Source organism: Martes martes (genome assembly GCF_963455335.1).
Source record: "Martes martes genome assembly, chromosome: 14".
Taxonomy (NCBI): domain Eukaryota; kingdom Metazoa; phylum Chordata; class Mammalia; order Carnivora; family Mustelidae; genus Martes; species Martes martes.
Genome location: NC_137902.1, coordinates 45,267,281 through 45,283,997, shown reverse-complemented (window position 1 = coordinate 45,283,997; position 16,717 = coordinate 45,267,281). Strand labels below are relative to the sequence as shown.

At 39.8% G+C, this 16,717-nt stretch overlaps 1 protein-coding gene across 7 annotated transcripts in view; it reads left to right on the top strand.

Annotated features, from left to right (window-relative positions):
* NRG3 (neuregulin 3) overlaps positions 1–16,717 on the top strand; it is a gene marked incomplete at both ends in the record, with an annotated part of 1,061,561 nt that overhangs the window by 987,309 nt on the left and 57,535 nt on the right. The gene's annotated exons all lie outside the window — the stretch shown is intronic.

The window sequence follows — 16,717 nt, the reverse complement described above, 5'->3', positions numbered from 1 at the left end:
TTTAAATTTTTAAAAATAGATACAAAATTTCCCTGGTGGGATTTTGGCTAATGTGATAAACGCATATGTAAATATATGAACTGAACCTAAAATGGAAGAATAATAATTTTTTATCATAAATATGAGGAAACATATAAATACATTTCTAATTTTTCTCAGATTTCAATTTCTGTCATCTTCAATCTGTGATCAACAAACATTTATCTTATTGTTGTGAAATAGACATTTTTAGTAAAAAGATAGTCATAAAATTATTAACTATAATAAAGCTATTTCTAGTTCTAGGTTACAGTGGCCCCTTTTCTTTTTAAAAAAATAGATATAAAGAAGCAAAGGAATATATAATCTTGATTCCATTTGCATAAGTCTTTACAATGGATAAAAGAACATCACTAATACCTAAATAGATCTGTTATAGTTTGTTGTTATTCTCATTTTTTTTTTTTAAGAATAGAGCAAAAATTAGAGCGTCTGTGCAGCACTGTGGCAATGTTCCTATGGACCTTATGTCAAATCACCCACCTTTGTAGTCAGGAAAAATGTTCCCCCATTCAGAGGTATGAGTGAACAGATACATATTTAATAAATGTGCTTGAACAGCATAAGGATGTTAATAGTGACTTTTTAAAAAATGACTATTAAACCATAAAAACTAGCAATACAACTGTAAATTCTCCCCCTTAAATCACAGTTGGAATTTCTCCTGTTCAAAGATCCATTCTAACAGTAGAGCATACTGAGGAAATCTCCATTTCTACACAGCAATGATGCTTCTGTGTTCCTCAGGGATTGTAATCATATTGCCGAATTAATTGAGCTTTAAAGGACTTTGTCAGTAAGGAATTTGATAAGGTGGGAGAAAATTAAATGTGGGCCTAATATTAGCCCACTGAAGGAGAACTGAAATAATTACAGTGCAGCTCCTGATTTCATAATATAGGACTCAGGTGGCTGAACCAACTGACAAAGCTATCATTTCCTAACTCAGGCTAAGGTCTTAGCAACTCCCATGAGAATATGACATCTTGACCAAAACAGGTACCAGTGACTATGAAGACTGCTTCACAAAGAAGGTACACAAATTAAATAGAAGTGACAGTTTCAAGGAGGAATGCCACGTGTGCCAGGCTCTCATGAAGAAGAGTACTTTCCCACCCCTGTGCAAAGCCTGCTGTGTATCAGGGCTGGATGCCTGATGGCCCAGTTAATCTCCAAGTGGTACATCTAACTGCATCTATCATAATCATGCTATCTTTCTGGTACCTGTTCCTTGCCCCCTGCCTCCAATTCCTGTAATAGCACTGGAACCCCATCTTCTTTCCTGGTGCTTAGGGTCATGAAAGGCCATTCTGGTATGTTTCATAACATCTTAGATATCCCAGATTGACTTCCTAAATAACTTATTGCTGAAACCCCTGCTGCCTGGAAGTCTTGGAGCTGAGCCCTAAAACTCTCAAAGCAACATTCAGACATTGGTGTTGTCTCTGATTGAATTTAACAGACTGAATCCCCTGCTTCCGACTCTTGGCTAGGCTATAAACAGGGCTTAGAGTCATAGCCTTGACATTGAGCAGCTTAACACCTCTGTCTTGGGTTGAAATTAAAGAATATATACATACTTTTCTCCCTAAGTTTAAAAAAAGAGTCACAGTAAAGTAAGAAACTGCAAGTTGACATTCCCCCCACCCCGAAATATATTCTAATCACCAGTGACAGAGGCAAAAATAAATAGCTGAGCTACTTAACTTGCCAAGAGTACACACTCAAAAGAGGTTTCATAAATATTTAACTTTTCATTTCCATATGTTATACATGGCAGACATTCCCAGAAGCAGTGGAAAGAGCAGAGGCTTTGTGTTCAGACAGCCGTGAGTGTGAATCTCCGTTCAAAACCCTCCTCACCAGAAGACTGTCAGCGAGTATTTTCATCTTTCTGAGCCTTGTTTTCTGGTAAAGCGTGCAACAAATTCACAAACCACGAGGTTATTTTGAAGGTTAAATAAAATATCAAATAAATGCCGTTTATGACAGCTCCTGACATGTAAGGATTGCTGGGGAAATATGTTAGCTTCCTTTTTAAGAATATTCCAGATACTCTAAAGATCTTTCACATCATGAATGATGCTGAGATCCCAGCTCCACTGCTGGTGAGACCTGGGGCATGGAGATTTGCATGTTACCTTTTTCTCTCTGAGCTGAGGACCCTGTCTTTGAGGGGCCTGCCCCCCCTGCCTCAGTGCTCCCCATCCATGGTGGGGGAGGAGGGTTCTGTCTGACGGTCCAGGCCTCGATCTCTGTGTAAATGATTATACCCAACAGATCTCTGGGAAAGAAATGAACTCAAACATTTCAGCTATGAAGCTGTGTAATTACATGACTTTTCTTCACTGCTCCGAAGCTTCATTTCACAGTTGGAAAAGGGGATCGTGAGACGAATCTATTGCATTGTTGTGGCAATTAATTGGAGTACTACCATTTAAGCACTTAGTACAGTATTTGGCACATAGTCAGTTCTCAGCAAGAGGACGTTTATTTTCCACACCTCTAAAATGTTCTCCGAAGCCAGCCAATAGCAATATGAACATACTCCGCTAAGTCGCGTGGCAAGTTGATTAATGAATGTGAACATTGCGATCTGCTGTTAGAGAGGGACATGAGACTCATTTTCACTGTGACAGAAGCCTTCCCTGTGCCTTCATGGCCCTAAGGGAAAGTCCTGTGATGCATCAGCGATCTCTTTTCAACTCTTGAGATTCTTTTCCATGACGGGATTATTGTGACTTGATCTCTCTTTACCCCTCTCTCTCTCTTTAATGATTTTATTTATATGAGAGAGATACAGTGAAAGAGAGTGCAGAGGTGGGGAAGAGGGAGAAGCAGGCTTCCTGCTGAGTAGAGAGCCAGACACAGGGCTTTATCTCAGGACCCTGGGATCATGACCTGAGCCGAAGGCTGACGCTTAACCAACTGAGCCACACAGGTACTCCATGGCTTGATCTCTCTCTCTCTCTTTTTAAATGTTCATTTAGCCACTGTATAGCACATAATTAGTTTTTGATGTAGTGGTCAGTGATTCATTAGTTAAGTATAACACCCAGTGCTCATCACAGCACGTGCCCTCGTCAGTACCCATCACCCCGTTACTCCATCTCCCTACCCTCCTCCCCTCTGAAACACCCAGATTGTTTCTCAGGGTCCATAGTCTCTCATGGTTCACCTCCCTCTCTGATTTGTTCCCTTTTGGATTTCCATTCCTTCCCCTATGGTCCTCCGTGCTACTGCTTATGTTCCACATATGAATGAAACCATATGATAATTGTCTTTCTTTGCTTGGCTTACTTCGCTTAACATGTCGATGCAAATGGCTCCATCCATGTTGATGCAAATGGTGTGTATTCATCATTTCTGATGGCTGAGTAATCTTCCACTGTGTATATGGACCACATCTTCTTTATCCATTCATCTGCTAAAGGTCGTCTTGGCTCCATCCACAGTTTGGCTGTTGTGGACATTGCTGCTACTACTAGGTATTTACCCCAAAGATACAGATATAGTGACTTGATATCTTGATATGGCAAGGAAAGCTGAATTCTTCAAGAGGAAAACCCTAGACTCTCAGCTGGAATAATGAGGGGGCAATTAGATTTGGCAAACTTACACTAAAAAATGTTCACTGTTTATTTGTAATTCAAATTTCACTGGACACTCTGCATTTTATTTAGCAGCCCTGACTGTTCTCAGTCTCTGAAGTCATTGCATTCATAAAGGCAGGAACCCATTCAACCACTCACTAGGTTACAGTAAGCTTTTTCTCACTGGGCCCCAGAAAAGCCTCATGTAGTATATGTGTGTGTTTGTGTCTGTTCCTGTCAAGAGGGAAAAATAAGAACGGTATCTTCGTTTACTTAATGCAACATCAAGACTTAGGATGGGAAGCTAGCTAATGGGCATAAACTACCACAGTCCTACAGGCCCAGGTTATATGCACCAGTGTGCTGGATTGCAACGACCCCTGAGACTGGTCCCCCTCAGAGACTGTCTCCAGGACAACAAATCAGTTTCTTCTTAAGGCTACTTCTCATCTGGTCTTCAAGCTGTCCATTAATGTTCTTCTTAATTTTTTAACTGAGTGACATGAGAGTAAAATAAAACAATGATTTCATATAGGGAATGAAGAGCATATGGGAAACACGGGAGTGATGATGGAGACCACTCCTCCCAGGCACAGTCACTGAATTGTCATTGTATACAAACAAAATTTCTAAGATGTCCTCTCTTAACTTTTAAAATATGGTTTTCAGGCTGTCTTTAGGAAAACATGTCTAGAGGCACAAGCCATTATGAAATCTTCATTATTATGTACATGTAGGAAAGAAAAGGCACAGTCAGTATATTTGATGCTGATGCATTGCTAGTACTGAATGACTTTGAAATAAAGTGCAGAATATCATAATTTGTATTAATACCCATTCTAGCATATATGACTACACCTCGGCTAGTTGAGAATCTCTTGATGTTTGCTCAGTTAGAAATGAAATTAACTTCTGGGAAATTCTAAAGTTGGCAGAATGCAAACACAAATTTCTACAATTGCTGCCTTGAGATATTGGGATGAAAAAAAAAAATGTGCAGATAAGTCCTAAAGCCAAAGATGGATCTGAATAGAGAATATAAAATATCTTTGAAAGTGGAAATAGGGAAGTTTCTCATTTCAGATTCAATATGTAAAGAACTTGGAAGTTGTTCTAACAAGTAAAAACTAGGCAAACTGCAACTTAGTGACTTTTCAGGAATTTACTAGCCAAAAGAGTGTACAGGGTTATCACACTAAGGGCTGAGGAGATTGTTAAATCCAGAGACTCACAGCTGAGGTGTGCTGTTTAGAACAGAAGCCACCAGGGCCTTAAGCTGGGAGGGTAGTTTCAATGGTAAGTTTGACCAGTCCTGGAGGCTGTGTAGATTAGCATGAGAATGAGGAAACTCTTGGGGGGCTTGTAGTCTTACGGAGGTCTTCAATACTGTCCTGGGCTTTACTTCCAGAAAACTAAAGATCTACTTTACTACACATATCTTTACTCCATCATTTGAAAAAGCCTAGAAGCAATGATGCCCCAGTAACTGTAAGCATACCCAGAAGCCAGATCATGGTTTCTGATACTCTTCTCCAACATTTATTGGAAATGGCTCCTTGGGAAAAAGACTGATTCTAGATATGAGAGAGAAAACACACCAGATGGGTCTGAAGCATCTTGTAGTATCAGGAAGTAAGGAAAGATTGGCGGCGGCGGGGGGGACCCACAACAATATGGGTATATCAAAGCATTCCAGAAACCATCAGAAAGAGTCCCCAATTGCCAAGGCTGGAACAATTATATAAACAAAATAAAGTTGTCCTGGACTATAATTCAATGTATAAAATAAAGATCTATGCTTCTATAATGGTCTAAAAAATAACTAAGTAAATAAATATCGAGAATAGGCAACTATCCCTGGCAGAAAATTTCCAAATAATTTATGCAGTCTTTAAAGAGGTGGGGAAAAACTTCCTACTACTTAAATGTTAGCTGCACATAACTTTCTTCTGAAGATAACTGTAAAAAAGAAGAAAAAAGAGAGTAACTTTAAAGTTGAGAAACCTGTTGAACTACTTCAGGTCAGGTGATCAAGGTTAGTATTAACAGTAGTAAGTCATTTGATGTGACATGATTATAATGGTAACTTTAGTGCTGTGGTTTCCTCCCAGGAATAAATTTCCCCAGTGTAATCATAACAAAACCATCAGACAAATCCCAATCGAAGAGCATTCTACAAAATACCTGACAAATCATCCTCAAAACTGTCAGTCATCAAAAATGGGAAAATCTGAAAAAACTGTCATCCCCATAGAGAACCTGAGGAAACATAACTACAGAATGTCACATGTCCTCCTGGATGAGATCTTGGTAGAGAAGAAGAGAATTAGTCAAAAAAAAAAAAAAAAGAGGAAATCTGAGAGAAGTATAGTCTTTAGTTAATAAGATGGTATCAATAATAGCTCACTAATTATTGACAAATGCTATATTAATATAAGATAATAGGTAAAACTGGGTGTGGAGAATACATGAACTCTGCACTATCTTCATATAATCCTATACTAAAATAAAATATTTATTTAAAAATTATAATTAGGATTAAAAAAACCTGAGTCATTATTTCATCAGCTTGTTTGGTCAAGAATTCAATGTGTTTCCTTCTTCTCCTGAATTTTATTAAAAATAAGTAAAGAAAATTTACCAGTAGTACTCTACCAGTTCATATGGGAAGATATTTACACTGCATCTTCTTTGGCTCTCAGTAGAAGAGATAATTTAGTTTTAGAGAATGTGGTTTAGTTGAGGCAAAAGTTATTTTGAATGTCGGTAAGTTGATTGCCCATTTATATGGTATTCCCTAACATTTTCCCAAATGATCTGAAAAGTAGCAAGTACTTTTGGAGTTCTATGATTCAAAGATTTTAAGTAATTTCATGGGCATGGATGTATTTTTTAAACTATGGATTTCAGTACAAATGTAAAACATTTTCACTGTTGTGGACCCATTGACTTATTCATTAAACTTTCTGTATATTAACCAAGTTCCTACTATGCATTGACTAAAACTATACTTTCAGTTTTGAAATTGTCATGCTAAACTATTTTACTATTCATCCTCAGGCAGCCTCATAGGGATTTTACTATGTAATTTTTACATGATATTTTCCCAAATAGATAGCCTGAGAATATAGAGTGACTTTGAAATATCATAGCCTTTAAAACCATCTGAATTGATCAGCTATTTCAATTCTTTGGACTCTTTCAGTATCTCTTATACTAAGGCTATCTCTGTGACTCTGCCTGTATCTCAGGAGCAGGTTCTAGCATCAGATGGGTTTTGAGAAAGTGTTTCTGTGTAAAATGGATATAGGTCCTGTGTGTTAAGTTCCTCCTGGAAGTATGAAATCCACCCTAAGCTTGATGACCAGGTCCTGCAGATTTAGATCCAGGTGACAGAGGTCATGTAGTTGTGCAGACAGAGTATGTTGTCTGAAGGACACAATCATAAACAAATGTGACCCACGTGTGTACTTGGTGTCTTGGCGGAATGTTGAAGGTCAGGAGTTCCTGGAATGTCACCATAGTAAAAGAGTGCCAAGCATAGGGCATGTATATGGGTGTGTCCTCAAACTCACTGTGAACAAACTCAACTCAGTTTCCCTTCCCCTCTTGTCCCCATTCCCACCCATCCTTAGTGAATGGCACCACCATCCATGTAACTGCTCAAATGACAATCCAAATCCACAATTTACCTTTGACTCCTCCCTCTCTCTTCCATCCAACTTGTAAATCCAGGTGATTCAGTTGTTCTTAAGCCTCTATCAGAGTCTCCATTCTGGTTTATCTTGAAACCACTTGTCTATACAGAAAAATGTCACTTAGCAACAGTTGCAGGTTACTAAATTTGTCTCCAGCCCCTTTCCAATCCATTCTTCACAGAACAAAATTATTCTAAAATACAAATATGGTCTTTTCACTTCCTTCAGACTCTAGCCATGCTCTTTGTATGCCTGCTGTGCTGAATGACTTTCAATTCTTTAAATATTGCATGTTCTCCTTCTCACTGTGGGCTTTACCCATGCTGTTTCCTACATCTAGAACACCCCACTGTTCCCTTCTCCATCTACCAGCTGCCCCTTTCATCCTTCATCCTCCACCTAATCTCCACTGTCCTTTCAGAATCATCTGATGATTATTACTTATAGAAAGTTTTCCCAACCTTCCAAACTCTATCTCCAAAGTCTGAATTGTATACTTATTGCAAGTCTTCACATTACACCGAATATTTTGTCTCTTATCTCCTACTAGCTTGGAAAGATCTGTGAAAGCAAGGACTCTAATCATGTTACATTTACCACTTATGCATAATACAATGCTTAGCATGTAGTAGGTGCCCCAAAATAATTTTTGAATAAATTAATGCATGAATGAATGAATGAGAAATATGTAAATGAATATATATAAGAATGGGGAAGAAAGTAAAGATTCTTTGATCCAGAAGATCAGATAGTCAGCATCCAAAAAAAGTCTTTAATTTTTTTTTCTTTAGTTTAAGTGGTTTTTAACAGGCCTTAAAAGGCAAAAATGGATTGAGGATTAGGATCTCTCTCTCTCTCTCTCTCTCCATTCCCTCCCTTCACACACACCTCTGTGTGTGTGTGTGTGTTTGTGCACACACGTGTGCTCACATGCACATGCATGCTTATTAATGGTATGGAGAGATGGATGGTGAGGAAAAATCATTGGAAAAATCTTTTTCTTTTGGCTGGACATTAGAAAGTGATGAATAAATATCAGGCAGGGACCCTATTAACCAAACTGGAGAGGAACAACTGAACTTTGTCATTAACATCTCAGTGGCATGGTCCAACACCAGTGCTGGACTATTAACATTCTGGCTCCATATTTAATGAATTAATAACTTGAGTGCTCCCTAAATGCTCCATTGTGCCCTCTAAGTTTAATTGGCATTGGCTCCCAACCCTAGGTCAGAATTGACTATCACTTTGTGTGGTGGCATTGGGTAGGTGAGGGGGACCTTGGGATCCAACAAGTTCACTATAAGCAAAAGACAAAAGATAGGGAAGATCAGGCACATGTAATGGTATTCTTTTTTTTTTTTTTTCTTTTAAATTCATTTGACAGAGACAGAGATCACAAGTAGGCAGAGAGGCAGGCAGAGAGAGAGGGGGAAGCAGGCTCCCTGCCAAGCAGAGTCTGAGGCGGGGCTTGATCCCAGGACCCTGAGATCATGACCTGAGCTGAAGGCAGAGACTTAACCCACTGAACCACCCAGGCGCCCCCACATGTAATGGTATTCTATGTTCATTAGACTCATATTCAGTTTTTGAAGTCTTCTATGTACTGAAAGAAAATATCTCAGACTTAAAAAAAATAGCTATTAAAAATTCTAGGTTGACACTTCATAGAATATTCCTTCCTTCTTCCAGGTCACTAGTATTCAAAGCTGCCTTACCGTACCATAATTAAGATTTTAAATATTTTAAGCTTCTTCACTTTAACGCAAGACAGTGTGGAAGATAGGATTATGCTTCCTGAAAATAATCTCCATCTTGGTGGGTCCAAGCTGCTTCTGTGGTCATGAGCACCTCAGGTTTTCAAGAGGGAATTCTTAGCTGTATAGAATGAGATTGTTTTGTTCGGTGTGAGATAACAGAAAAGGTCTTCTATAAGCATGCAGTTAAAAGAGCTCCATCAGAGCAGAAATGAAGAAGAAAGGAATTACTTTTTGAGTGATTGCTCATTATGTATCGGACACTATTTTGGGGGACTTTGCATCCTTTATTTTATTGTGTTCACAGAAATCATGTGTTGAAGTCCTTAGAATCCCTATTTTACAGATGAGGGCTTGGGACTAGGAGAAGACAAAGGATTTCTTTAGTATTACCTTGCCTAATCCAAGATATGATTTGTATTTAGACCCAGGTTTGCCTGACTCCAGAGTATGACCTCTTTTACCATCCACACTACTGTTACATCGTTATTTTGGTCTGATTAAAGACTTATGTACTAATTACAGTGGTATAGGGCAAGGATGTTCCTTCTCCCTCTAGACAGTAGCATGAGGAGCTTAAAAGCATGGGCTCTAGAGCCAGACTATGATCACTTATTTTTTATTTGAACCTGAATGCATAATTTAGTTTCTCTATGCTTCAATTCCTTCAGCTGCCAATAGGGTTAATAATGTTCCCAGAACTGTGAAGAGGGCTAAAATAATTTGTACCTATAAAGGGCTTTGTATTATAAGTGCTCGATAAACATGCATGTTACAGTGGTCATTGCTATTGTTGTCAGGAAGCCTTTTCACAGAGGCACAGCTAGACATAAAATAGGGACAATGCACAAGCAAGCTTTGAAGCCACCTCCTAACCTCCTACATTCCAATAATGGAGAAATGAGAAGATTCCTGAGCCAAAAGTTGTTATTTCTTGCCATTCTAAATAGGGTTCAGCCCCAGCCGATGACTGGGAAAGGGAAGTACAGTTATTCACAGTCTGTGACTCATTAGGAAAATGAAATCATACCTTGCTTGGTCAGAGCAGTAAGAATGCACCTATGTGCAACTCCATGGGGGCAGAACCAGCAGCTTGAAATGGGAATATGTTCTATCGCCTTGGGCTTTCTCAGGGAGAGGGCTGCTATGTGCCCCCTTTTGGAGTCACTCCAGGCCAACAAAAATATTGAGGGTGGCAGGACACGCAAGAGCATGCTGCTAGAGCATTTCAAGGGATTCAAGCATTCGGGCAGAAATTTTTTAAAAAATTCTAACTAAAAGCCATTCATCCATTTATATTTCAAGTATAGTATTCACTCTAATGTACTATAATGCAACCAAATTGCACCAGCTAGCTTTGTAGCTGAGGTCTATGGGCTCTAAACACCTAATGGAACATTCTGGTAAACAAAGAAACAAAAGCTTGTTAAAAAGTGATAGGAGCTTATGTGGCCATGAAGTAGCGCACCCCCGAAATCGTTCTCTGCTTTCCTTTATATATTTTAGGGCAAACCATTTTGCCCTGAATACAGTTTGTGAGTCCAGTAATTATTTCCTGATACAAAGTTGTTCCCATTTCAATCTCCGTGTGTCAAGCTCTTTTGATTAACACAAACAAAGAGACAGAAAAGCAAATGAAAATAAAGAAAACCCCTAGGAGGGGCGCCTGGGTGGCTCAGTCAGGTAAGTGTCACATTCTTGATCTCAGCTCAGGTCTTGATCTCGGGGTGTGAGTTCAGGCCCTGAGTTGGGCTCTGTGCTGGGTGTGGAGCCTACTTAAAAATTTTAAAAATTGCAGGGGCATCGATTAGTGCAATAAGTGAGAAATAAGAAACGAATATTCACAAGGATTTTGCCTGGAGAGTTTTCTTTCATAGAGTCTGGGATAACATTAAGGTATGGCTCTAGTGGTCAGAAAATACTTCTCTCATAACTTGTGAAGAATTCTAGGTAGCTCTCCCTTTGAACTGGACCTCCATTTAACATGACTCAGCTGTCCTTTGTCTCTTTTGCCCTTACTTTCTGTCTTTTCTATTTTGCCCCCACTTCCAACTGACCTCCATTCTCCTTCTGGTTTCTGAGTTTTCTGGAAAAAACCTTAGTTTCTGAATGCCTCAGCACCTGAATAGCTCACGATATCTCCAGCTGCTGCTGTTCACATGCCTTCCCTGGACCTCAAGGTTCTTGCCTTAGACACTGAGTCCCTGAGCTTTAGTCACAGAAGCCATATTGGCCTTGTCGGTTAGCAGACGCTGAAGAAGTTGGCTTCTGTGGGCTGGCAGCCTCCGTGTTGACCCAGCACAGTAAATGAACTAAAATTATTCTTGTGGCAATTTATGGGGCTGTTTGAGAAATTTTAAAGCAACCTTACACATACTCATTTAAAACATTATTTAAATTTTTATGGTACCTCTCATGACAAAGTAATTTTTATTCACTGAATTTCTTTTTGCTTCTCCAGGGATCAGCACATTTTTCCTATAAAAGGTCAAAGAGTAAATATTTGGGCTTAGCATTCTATGCTGTAGCCATGCAACTCTGCCATTTTAGTACAAAAGGAGCCACAGACAATACATCAACCAACGGACATGGCTTTGTTCCCGTAATCTATTTTTACAAAAACAAACTGGTCAGGTGTATTTGGTCTGTGGGCTATATTTTGCTGACCCCTGATTTTTCCCAGTGCATCCCTGCAGTGCCACAGCCCCCTCATACCCCTGCTCACTTCACACTTCTACATTTCCTTGTCAGCCGTATCACAGAGCTCAGGAGTCCTGAGAATGACTTATTTCACGGAATTGCATGGGGGTTCCTCTGTTGCGAAGCTTCACAGGGTCTCTTAAGTGGAGACAAAACATACATTGCCTAAAAGAGAATTGATGCCTCAGAATCATCAACAAATGCATGCATTTGGGGGAAATTTTTAGCATTATAAAATGGAGTGTTTTCTCCTAGAAATGATGAGAATGGCACTTCTGTCACACAAGCATGCATATCTGCTTAGGCAGAGACATTTTGCTGAAAATCAGAATTATAATATTCTCTCCTGCCAACCCTGTAAGATGCTTGAATGATGATGGCAGGAGTAGGGTGTGGGAATATAGGAAATATAGTACATTCTCCTATTGACAGCTCTCTTAACTCTGTTCTCTCCAAAAAGGGAGTTGTTTCTTAAGCCACTCTATCTAAAACCTGGCTGTCATTTCTAGATACTGGGGGGATGCTAGTACCCTTTTACCTTTCAGAAAACAAACCTTAAAACAATCCCGAGGTCTGAGATTTTTCTTCCCAGGTGGTAGGTCTGTGCACAGTGCCTCTGGGGTTGTTTACTGGATGAATTTTATTCCAGCTACTATCTACTTACTCTAAGTCTTCCAAAAATTATTCTTCTTTACAAGTTTGCCTTTCTTCTTTGGTGACTGTACACTTGCTGTCATAAATGATGAGTGCAGTATTTGATTCTAACAGAAATGGATCTTTGCTGGGCATAAGATAAGGAGAAGATTTTGATGTATTTCAGCAGGTGTGGACCTCCTCTCTGAGCTGGCTCAACCCATAGATAGCAACAGGAGATACGTAATTGCTACACATCTTTTCCTCGGGAGCATGAGCTTCCCAGTAGTCTGAGATTTTTCCTAATTGCTGGTTTCATCCCGAAATATCACGGTGTGAACAGTTTCTGAAGGTAGTCAACTGTGTGAGTGGCAGGGAAATTGAGGGAAAGAAGAAAGAAGAGAGTGTCCTTTTGTCCCTTCAGCATTATTTTTAGATTCTGTGTGTCTCTTTTTCTTTTGTTTCCTCATGTATAGCGATTTCCTTGCCATATTCCAGGTTAATGGTGGTTACATGGACTAGGCTAGGTCATGACACACCTACTGTGCTTACCACTGTTAACAAAGTTTAATAAGGAATATTTAATTAACAGAACATTTTAAACAGTCATCCATCCAAGAGTGAAGTTCAGGAATACTAAGAACTTCAGGGTAATCCTACTGTAAAGACACTGTGAGTGTGTTTGGATCTGACCACACCTAGTAATGGGGTGGGGTGACCTGCCTTTGCTGAGTCCTTCTAAGGAACTTGATTGAGAATGTTGCCTGTGGGTTCAAGAATACACAGTCCTGATTTCTTAGAAGTCATGACCGTCTGTTGTATGTGCCAGTTCAGAGTCCAAATTGGGTACGTTCGCATTATGTTATTTTTCCAGATTTTCTGGAACAACACAGAACAAAACAGGAGCAAAATAAAAATGAAACAATCAGGGGCACCTGGGTGGCTCAGTGGGTTAAAGCCTCTGCCTTCAGCTCGGGTCATGATCTCAGGGTCCTGGGATCGAGCCCTGCATCGGGCTCTCTGCTTGGCGGGGAGCCGGCTTCCTCCTCTCTCTCTGCCTGCCTCTCTGCCTACTTGTGATTTGTCTGTCAAATAAATAAATAAGATCTTTAAAAAAAAAAAAAGAAACAATCAGCAAAGTGCAAAGAGCTTGCAGATTAAAGTGAAGACAAATAACTACCAGTGGGATTGCAATGCAATGTGATAATGGACCCGGGGAGATTCCTACATTGCCTCACCCACAAAATTTGTCGGGGGTAGGAGGTAAGGGAAAGCTTCCTCCTTGTCAAAACCTGAGATCTAAATGATGTACTAGTTCATGGGTGACATGAGAGATGCAAAGAGGACATTCCAGGCAGAAGGAATAGTATTTTATAGTTACCTGGAGTTGAGGAGGATGGAGAACTGGAAGCAGACCTGGAGCAGTGTGTACAAGGTGAAGATCAAAGAAGAGACATTGGTTCATACAAGCCCAGACCATGACAGATGAGCACCTACCACCTTCACATCCCCTCCCCACACTGGTTTGTTTTTCTCCTCCTGGTATGGCAATCTCATCCCATTTTCATTCAGACTAAAAATTTTGAAGCTGTGCCTGATCTTCTGTTTCCCTTTCCTATCCCACATCTGTTCCATGGGTGGGGCTAGGAATCTTAGTGACTTGCCTTTATGTATTCATCCATCCTTTATTTTATAAAACAGACTTATTTTTGAGGTACTTACCATGCCTGACTTTGGGGGGAAATAAACGTGAATGGAACAGATAAGGAAGCAAGACATGCTTGAACTTTGGTGCCAGACACAATTGGGTTGGTTTCATGGTTCTACCTTTCACCATCTAGCTTCGTAACCTCGGGAAAGTCCCTTGCGTTCTCCAGACCTTTGAGCGTGGGCAGAAAGAAGCTAATTATGTGTTCCTCAGAGTGCCTGCCACAGGGTCATTAAACATTAAATAGAAGCTTTCTGTGTCCTCACTTTCCACAGCTAGTTTCCATTTCTCTTTTGAGACTTCTTTGAGTGCACTTTTAAACATACATTGCCTCTTCTATTTGATTTTGTGCTCCTTGTGGGCCAAGACTACATGTTAGGTTTTGGTTTTTGTTTTTTTCTTTCAGGGAAAGACATTCTTGGTTTACGTTTCTACTTTTGCTTCGTTTTGGTTCTCATAGGAGTCCTGTTCAGTGGGCTTTTGGGTGTGGAAGAGAGGATGCATGGTTTCCCCTTCAGCTTCCTGGAGAGTCGGGAAAGAGGAAATCAGGAATAGAGAGAGCATACATGACTGTTACTTTTAATTTGTTGCATTTGAACCTCAGATTCCTTATCTCTAAAGTGAAGATAAAAATGACTGTGTTTTATCCTGCTTGCAGGGTCTATCGCTGGACATTTGCCCCCATCTGTTTACAGTCTTAGCTCCCACTCTGCCCAGGGGCAGGACCACAGGGTTTCCCCAAAATCTCCTGTGGCTGCATCCCAGGTTTCACCTCCTGCCCTCTGTTCCTTCACCTGCCCTGCCACTGTTCCCATCCTGTGGCCACGATCTTGTTTTCCCTCTCTATAGCTGTCGTGTGGAATTGAGTTAGGAGGACAGCCTGCTTGCTTTGTAATCCCGACTTTGGCCCCATAAATCATGTTTCATAGTCCCCCTGCCATCCATGGAGAATAGTCCTGGAGTCAGTTTTGCCCTATTTCCACCCCCGTCTCCAGATTAAGTTCCCACACTCACGTCCTGTTCCAGAAGGACTAGCTTTTCTGGAAAGGAGTATATGTATTATTCAATTCCACCCGAATGATGTAAGCAATTATATATGTTTAAGAGAATATGAAATGAACACTTAGTATTGATAGCCTCCTGGAAATGATTTCAGATACTTCTTTGTGCCGTGACAATAGCTTGAGTTGAAATACCTATGTTGTCTATCTTCTGTATAACTTTATCTCATAAATGTCTCTGGCAACAACAATGAAAATAGGATTCTTTCTCTATTTGTGTAAAAAATGCCATTGGATTTTTGATAGGGATTACATCAAATCTGTAGATTGCTTTGGGTAGTGTGGACTACTCATCTTGATGATGTCACTCTGCCCATCGCTATGAAACACCACAGTTTCATATTTATTTTTATATGTCCATCTCACCTGCTAGATTAAAGGATTTGTGGAATTCTACCTTGCTTATCTTTATAGCCAAAGTATAAATCTAGAGCAGTGTCTGATGTGGGATACAGGAGAAAATCCAATAAACATAGATGGTAACTTTCTTTCAATCTTAAATTTTAATCCTGTTTAGACATGATGTTTTTCTGAGTTATTTAAATGGGTAGTGGTCACTCTATTAGATGCATCTAAGCAGCACTTTTTTTTTATTTAGAAAAGCAAAGTTTCAATATTTTTAAAATGTTTATAATTTCTTCACATGATACATGATCCTTTTAGAACACTGATCTAAATAGCCACTGTCTAAAATAGTGTATTAATAGAAAATGTGAGATATTGTAAGGCCAGCAGATTATGAAACAACTCATTAGAAAGATAGTTTGTTACAGTTCTCAAGAAGCGGGTGCACACCGTGCTATGGGAGGCCCCAAGGGGGAATATCAACGTTGGTCAGGAGGCAAAAGAGAAAGAGAACCTGTGAGGAAGAGCATTTATGGTGGTCTTCACAGGAAGCAATGGGTGAAATAGTATAAGCAGACCTAGAACTGGCTAGTTTGAATAATTTTAGGAGGCTCTGGGTAGAGGGGCTGTTCCTATTTGCTGGTCCCTGGCCCTGGGATGATGAAGGCGGGTGGACAGTGGTCCAAATTATGAGAGGCCAATAAAGGTAGTGGTTTGGGGGTGTGAGCTCTGGTTTGGCTAATTTGTATTTGAAAATCATGTTCATGAGTGAGCTGCTTACTATCTCCAAAATTGACTAACACTAGGAGTAAACTCTGTCAGCATCAGCAAGGTTCAGATGTCACAGCATCAGAAATAGAAGACAAAAGACATGGTCATTACAGTGACTGATGCTGAACATGAATGGGCATGTGGGAGAGACAGACAAGCACTGTTATAAGACAAGAACTGCCCCTATGGTATGGCTATAGGACATAGAATAAGTCTAAATGCTCCACATACTTTTATTGAAGATTATATGCACAATCATCACAGAGACTGGTGGATTCTCTAGAGACCTTAAAATTCCATTTAATTCAGCTATAATCAGATGCTAGAATCACTTCCCATATGGGTCATGTGTGGTTTATTTTGCTTCTGGATATATCGTTCAGAGGTTCTTTGCTTGTACTAATTCTTTTTT